Below are 5,944 nucleotides of genomic sequence, written 5' to 3'. Positions count from 1 at the left end.
AAGCATTTTTCCCTACATGCCTTGTTTTTTATACTCTTTTCCTTCTTAACTTATTGAGCATAGCTCTGCCAGTTGGGATCAATTCTTAAAGCTTGAGAAGGAGACATCTGTTGCTGAAGCGGGATTCACTGCTCAGCAAGCAGCCTGTAAGTTAATAATGGGACCTATCACTGAATAATAACTGTTACTTTCCTCCTAATGTCCCTAAAGCATTATTAAATGTGGCACTTGCAGCCCCTTATATGCAATTTACCTCTGTAAAAGGTCATCTCTAAGTACAGTACTTAAAAATATGCCACAAGGAGCTGAGAGATTACATGTTGAACCATTCATTACCCATCACAAGACCTACATCAAACAGGTCCCATTTTTGAATGTAGCCACTTTCTCTTAAAAACGGCAGTGGAATCTTCTTTGGTACATATTCATTCACAGCAGAAAACATCTTGTCTCTCTCAGTTTTCTGAATGTTCGGAGCATTGCCTGGTTAAGGAGGAATGACGTCAGATTAAATGTTGAAGCAGGTGAGGTTTGCCTTCAATGAGTCCCACTGCTCTTTTCTGGGACCTGAAAGATACCAGGGATCACCATGCTTCCCTCAGGCTATCCAGAACCCCCTACCCTAACCACACTCTAGCTTTCTGCTCTCAACAGCATCTTAGCCTCTGGACCTTACCCAATTCTTGCTCCTCCCCAAAACTGACATGTCAAGGAAGTTCCAGGTTAAGAGAGTGGATTAAAAACACAAATCTAATATTATACCCTCTGTATTAGTCAGGTTGGGCTGTTATAACAAAATGTCATAGACTGTGATGAATATCATAGACTACGATGAATATCATAGACTATGTGAAACCATAGACTGATTTCATAGCAGAAAGTTTTTCTCACAGTTCTAGAGGCTGGGAAGTCCTTGCTGTATAAAGTTAGGTTGTTTATTTGAGACCTTTTTTCCAGTTCTCAGTGAGCGTATTCTTTTTTCTTTTTTTCTTAAGATTTTTTTAAGATTTTATTTATTTATTTGACAGAGAGACACAGCGAGAGAGGGAACACAAGCAGGGGGAACAGGAGAGGGAGAAGCAGGCTTCCCGCGGAGCAGGGAGCCCAATGTCAGGCTCAATCCCAGGACCCTGGGATCATGACCTGAGCCGAAGGCAGACGCTTAACGACTGAGCCACCCAGGCGCCCCTCAGTGAGCGTATTCTTTATGGCTGCAGTCAGCAACCTTTTCAGTGTATCCTCACAAGGTGGAGAGAAAGAAAGACTCTGTTTTTTCTTCTTTGAGTAAGGGCACTAATTCCATCATTAGGCACCACCCTGATGCTCTCCTCTAAACCCACTTATTTCTCAGAGGCCTCATGTTCACATACCATCATATTGAGAATTAGAGCTTCAACATATCAATTTAAGGGTGACACAAACATTTGGCCCATAATATTCTGTCCTTGGCCTCCAAAATTCATGTCCTCACATGCAAAATGCATTCCTTCCATCCCAACAGCCCAACTTCTTAAATAACACCAATTCTAAAGTCTAAGTCTCTTCTAATCTAAACTAGATACAAGTGATACTCAATGTACAATTCATTCTGAGACAAAATTCCTCCACCTGTGACCTGTGAAACCAGACAAGTTATGCACATCCAAAATACAATGGTGGGACAGGCGTAAGATAGACATTATCATTCTAAAAGGAAGAAACTGGAAGGCAGAAGGAGATGACAAGGTACCAAGAAAGTCCAAAACCTAGCAAGAAAACCACCACTAGATTTTAAGGGCTGAGAATAATCCTGTTTCGTTCAATGATCTGCCTTTCAGACCCAATGGGGCCATAGCCCCACTTCTGTGGCTCTGCCAAGTAAGAATTACACCCCCAAGGTTCCAGAAGACCACTGTCTGGCCTGTTGAAACCAAAGCAATGGCCTCCCACTTTGAAACCAAGGAGGCATTTCTGATGATCTCTGAATTGCTTTGGGGGTCATTCTTCCCCTGTCTTGAAGAACTAGCATGTTTATAGCCCGATAGCTCTATGCTCTGGTCCTATAGGATCTCCGAAGTCTGAAAGCCTTTCCTCATTTGGTCCCATCTCCATCCCCTTTCAGTCCAAACCAGCAGTGTTTCTGCTGCTGTGGCTGATTAGATCCAGGGGTTCACACTCATAGCAATTGCAAATGGTTGCTCAGACACACCCTGATGTTCTCTTCAGAACAAGCTTCTCAAGTGTTACCATATGGAGAAGCTGAGAATTTTCTAAATCTTTAAGTTCTGGATTCTTTTCATTTAACAAGTCCTCCTTCAATTCATTTCTTTCTTCTTGAATTTCACTATGCAGTCAGGAGGAAAAAAGGCACTCCTTCAACATTTTGCTTAGATCTCAACATTCAATTTCGTCACTCATTTTATGTTCCACAAAGCAGCAGAATACAGTTCAGCCAAGCTATATGCCACTTTATGACACAAATCTCTTTTTCTTCATTTTCCAATAACACGTTCCTTACTCACGTCTGAGTCCTCAGCAGAATCACCCTTCATGTTTGTATTTCTAGCATGCACCTCAAGTTCCTCCAGCCTCTACCCATTACTTCGTTCTAAAGCTGCTTCTGCATTTTTAAGTATTTGTTTCAGCAACACCCCATTTCTCAGTACCAAAGTCCATTTGGCCTGCTATAACAAAATACTATAGACAGGAGTGGCTTCAATGGAAGGAATAAATTCATTTTCTCATAGTTCTGGAGGCTGAGAAGGCCAAGATCAAGGTTCTGGCAGATTTGGTTCCAGATGAGAACCCTCCTTCCAGTTTCCTGTGTCCTCACATAGAAAAGAAAGAGAGCCCAGAATTTACAGCCCACAATCCCTTTTTCCTTTTTAATATTTATTCATTTGAGACACAGAGATACAGAGAGAAAGAGAGAGAGAGAGAGAGAGAGAGAGAGAAAAAGCATGAGCAGGAGGAGAGGCAGAGGGAGAAGCAGGCTCCCGCTGAGCAGGGAGCCCGATGTGGGGCTCGATCCCAGGACCCTGGGATCATGACCTGAGCCGAAGGCAGACGCTTAACCATCTGAGCCACCCAGGCGCCCCTCACAATCCCCTTTCTTGCTGCCTAGTCTGCTTTCTTGAGCCTTTGTTGTGGGAACTGTTAGTTTCTCCTCATCTTTTTCGGTAGTGAAATCTACATTTTGTTCCTGACAGTTTTAGTTTTTATCTGTCCACCTTCAATGCTTGCTGTCCTATGACTGAGTCTGCACTTTATGCTTCTTGCTTTTACACTATAGCAGGATGATAATAGGGTGGGCAGACAGCATGGTTTGTGGGAGATAGAGTAAGAAAGAGAAAGAGGGCAGCATTCAAACAGTTACTGAGCCTTAACTAAATACCTGCAGCTAAATAAAATTATTTTTTAATTCCTAAAATAACTTTGAAAGGAAGGCAATATTATTTTCCCCATTTGATGAGGAAACAAGTCCTGTTTATGTGTGTGTATGTGTGTGTGTTTACCTATGTGTGAAAAGACCAAAGAGGATTCTGAGCAAAGGTAATACTTCTTAGTCAGCATTTCAAGAGATACCACCTAAAAGTCAGAACAACACGTTTGTGGTTAGATATGATCTACATAACCTGACCCCCAACCTCCTTCTTCTTAACTCCATGACCTTTCCTTGTACTGCTCTTCCTACCCTAGATACACTCAGCAGCCCTGGCCATCCTCGTTTCCTCACACATTCCAGACATGCTCAGGACCTTTGCACTTGCTGCTTCCCCTACTCAGAATGCCTTTCTCCTAGTAGCTCGCTCCCTCACCTCCTTCAGGTCTTTGCTCAACCATCTCCTCAATGATAACTACTCAACTGAAAATTGCAACTCCCCATTACTTTCCTCCCTACCCCTCTTGCCTCTATTCTTCACCGTTGTACTTACCATGACTTGGAAAAGGTCTTGCTTATTTCTGTCTCTATCTTCCCACTAGAATGTGAATTCCACAGGACGGGGGCTTTTTTCTGATTGTTCACTCCCTGTGCCTAGACCATTTCCTGGCCCATAGTAGACCTTCAATTCATATTTACCAAATAAAATGAGATAAATGAATACAGTTCAGGAAAAGTTGAGTTAGACAAAGTTAACCAGATTTTTTAGCTGCAGGAGAAAGAGGCTTTAGTATTCCAATGCAAATTTTCTTTTACCAAGAATAGAATCTAGCATGCACAGTTTTCCAAACTTCTGTGAACATAGGTCCCTTCTTTCACGGAATAGGTTGCAGAGAATTGTGCTTAAACGGAAATGAAGTTGGAAGAGTAGGTCTTGATGAGAAAGAAAAAGGAGAGGACACCAAAATCCAATGTCTTAGGTGAAGTGGGAGCGAGCAATTTCATGCATTCATTCATTCATTCGTTCGGAAAATATTTATCAAGTGCATCTGATGGGCCACAAACTCTTCCAGACACAGGACAAGGCAGAAACCAAAGAGTGGAGGCCCCAGGTCTCACAAAGTTCACATCTCTACTGATTTCTCTGGTTTTGCTGAATGCTTTTAATCCTATAAAATGCGAAGAAAAAAAAATATTCTAAGCTTGTGTCACTGTTGTTTTAAGACTCTTCTTTCTGATTAGAAAGATATTGAAATATAATTAACCCCTAGATGAAGAAGCCACATGCAAATTTGGGAAGCAACACAAGCTATGGATTTCCCACCTGCTCTGATTTCATCCCTCCAAGACCTGCACTATAATCAATAGCCTGCCATCCAGAAGGTATGACTGAGGAATCCCAGATGACCACCACCAGCAGAATTTCACTCTTTTATCATATCCTCCTTTGCAGCAAGGGAGATGATCATAATGCAGAAGAAAGGGGGCTGGCTAGAATACTAATTGGCAGGAGGTTGCTTTATCATCTCCAGGAGCCAATAAAAATAAATAAAAAAAGAAAGAATTTTATCTTTAAAATGCTCCTATCTTCCTGATAAACAGAACAGGACAACAACATACTGTTCAATGAGTTATTGTGGCTAAAATCTCACTCTGAAAACTACTTGTCATGGCAACAGGCAAGCGTCACCCCCAAAGCTAGCCGCCTGAAGCAGATAGATTGTTTCAATTATCTAATTTTCACAATGAATGAACCCTGCTTATAGGAAATCCATAGGCAGCTGGCAGTGGCAAATGGTGGCTGTGACGTGTTGGGAGCTGGTAGATTTACATTCTCTCTCAAAATACAGAACAGGATTGTAATTTTCTGTAAATACTCACAGAAGTAAAAGAGGAAGAGGAAGAGTAGAAGGAACTTATAAAACTTCCCCTTTTGTCTTAGCTCTGGAATGTGGCTTTCTTTCCAAATTGTCCTTTCTTCTGTCTAGGTCAGACAATACTGCACGTAGGCCTGGGTCCTTCTGTGGTCTCCCTGTCTAACTGCACCTCCCTCTTCCCACTGTGCCTCTTACAGTGTTTTGGAGGTGTTACACATACGGCCAGCAGATGTCCCCAAGAACTCGTTGGCCTCCATGCAAAGTGCTCTCACGCAAAGTAAATTTCTCATCAAATGTACGGTAAAATTATGTATAAAGCTCTCTGCTAAACAAGAAATTCAATTACCCTACATCTGAATTACCCCTCCTCTCTGTGTCTTCTCCCAACTTTTCAGGCTAGTTGTCCAGAGCATTTCTAGGGAAGCCAAAGGGATAATATTCATTTTTGCCCCACCCAAATAAATGTCCTTGGTTTTGATAAAACCAGGAAGGATGTAGGCCTTGTGATCGGTGTATCCCATCCTCCAGCTCTCCCCTCAGAAGTGTGTGCCTCGCCAACATGGTCCTTCTTCACTCCTTTCCGCCTCTACTACGGCTCCAGTTTTATCTCCCCTTTTCCCACCCCAGTTCCCATCCCTTACCCTCACCAACCCCAACATATTGTTTGTGATTTTCTAGGAAGGACAACAGCAAAAAAAAAAAAAAA

General features: G+C 42.2%; 1 long non-coding RNA gene across 1 annotated transcript in view; it reads right to left on the bottom strand.

The window, feature by feature from the left end:
* Nucleotides 1-349: 349 nt before the first annotated feature.
* LOC141371170 (uncharacterized) overlaps nt 350-5,944 on the bottom strand; it is an 87,631-nt gene continuing 82,036 nt past the window's right edge. Inside the window, exon 3 of the long non-coding RNA XR_012375909.1 lies at nt 350-483. This is a non-coding gene — a long non-coding RNA (uncharacterized lncRNA). The remainder of the gene's footprint in view (nt 484-5,944) is intronic.

This window comes from Callorhinus ursinus, unplaced genomic scaffold (genome assembly GCF_003265705.2).
Source record: "Callorhinus ursinus isolate GAN/ISIS: 27379988/994484 unplaced genomic scaffold, GSC_fseal_2.0 scaffold2, whole genome shotgun sequence".
Classification (NCBI taxonomy): Eukaryota; Metazoa; Chordata; class Mammalia; order Carnivora; family Otariidae; genus Callorhinus; species Callorhinus ursinus.
Note: the sequence above shows the minus strand (reverse complement) of the source record. Positions and strands in the feature narration are given on the sequence as shown.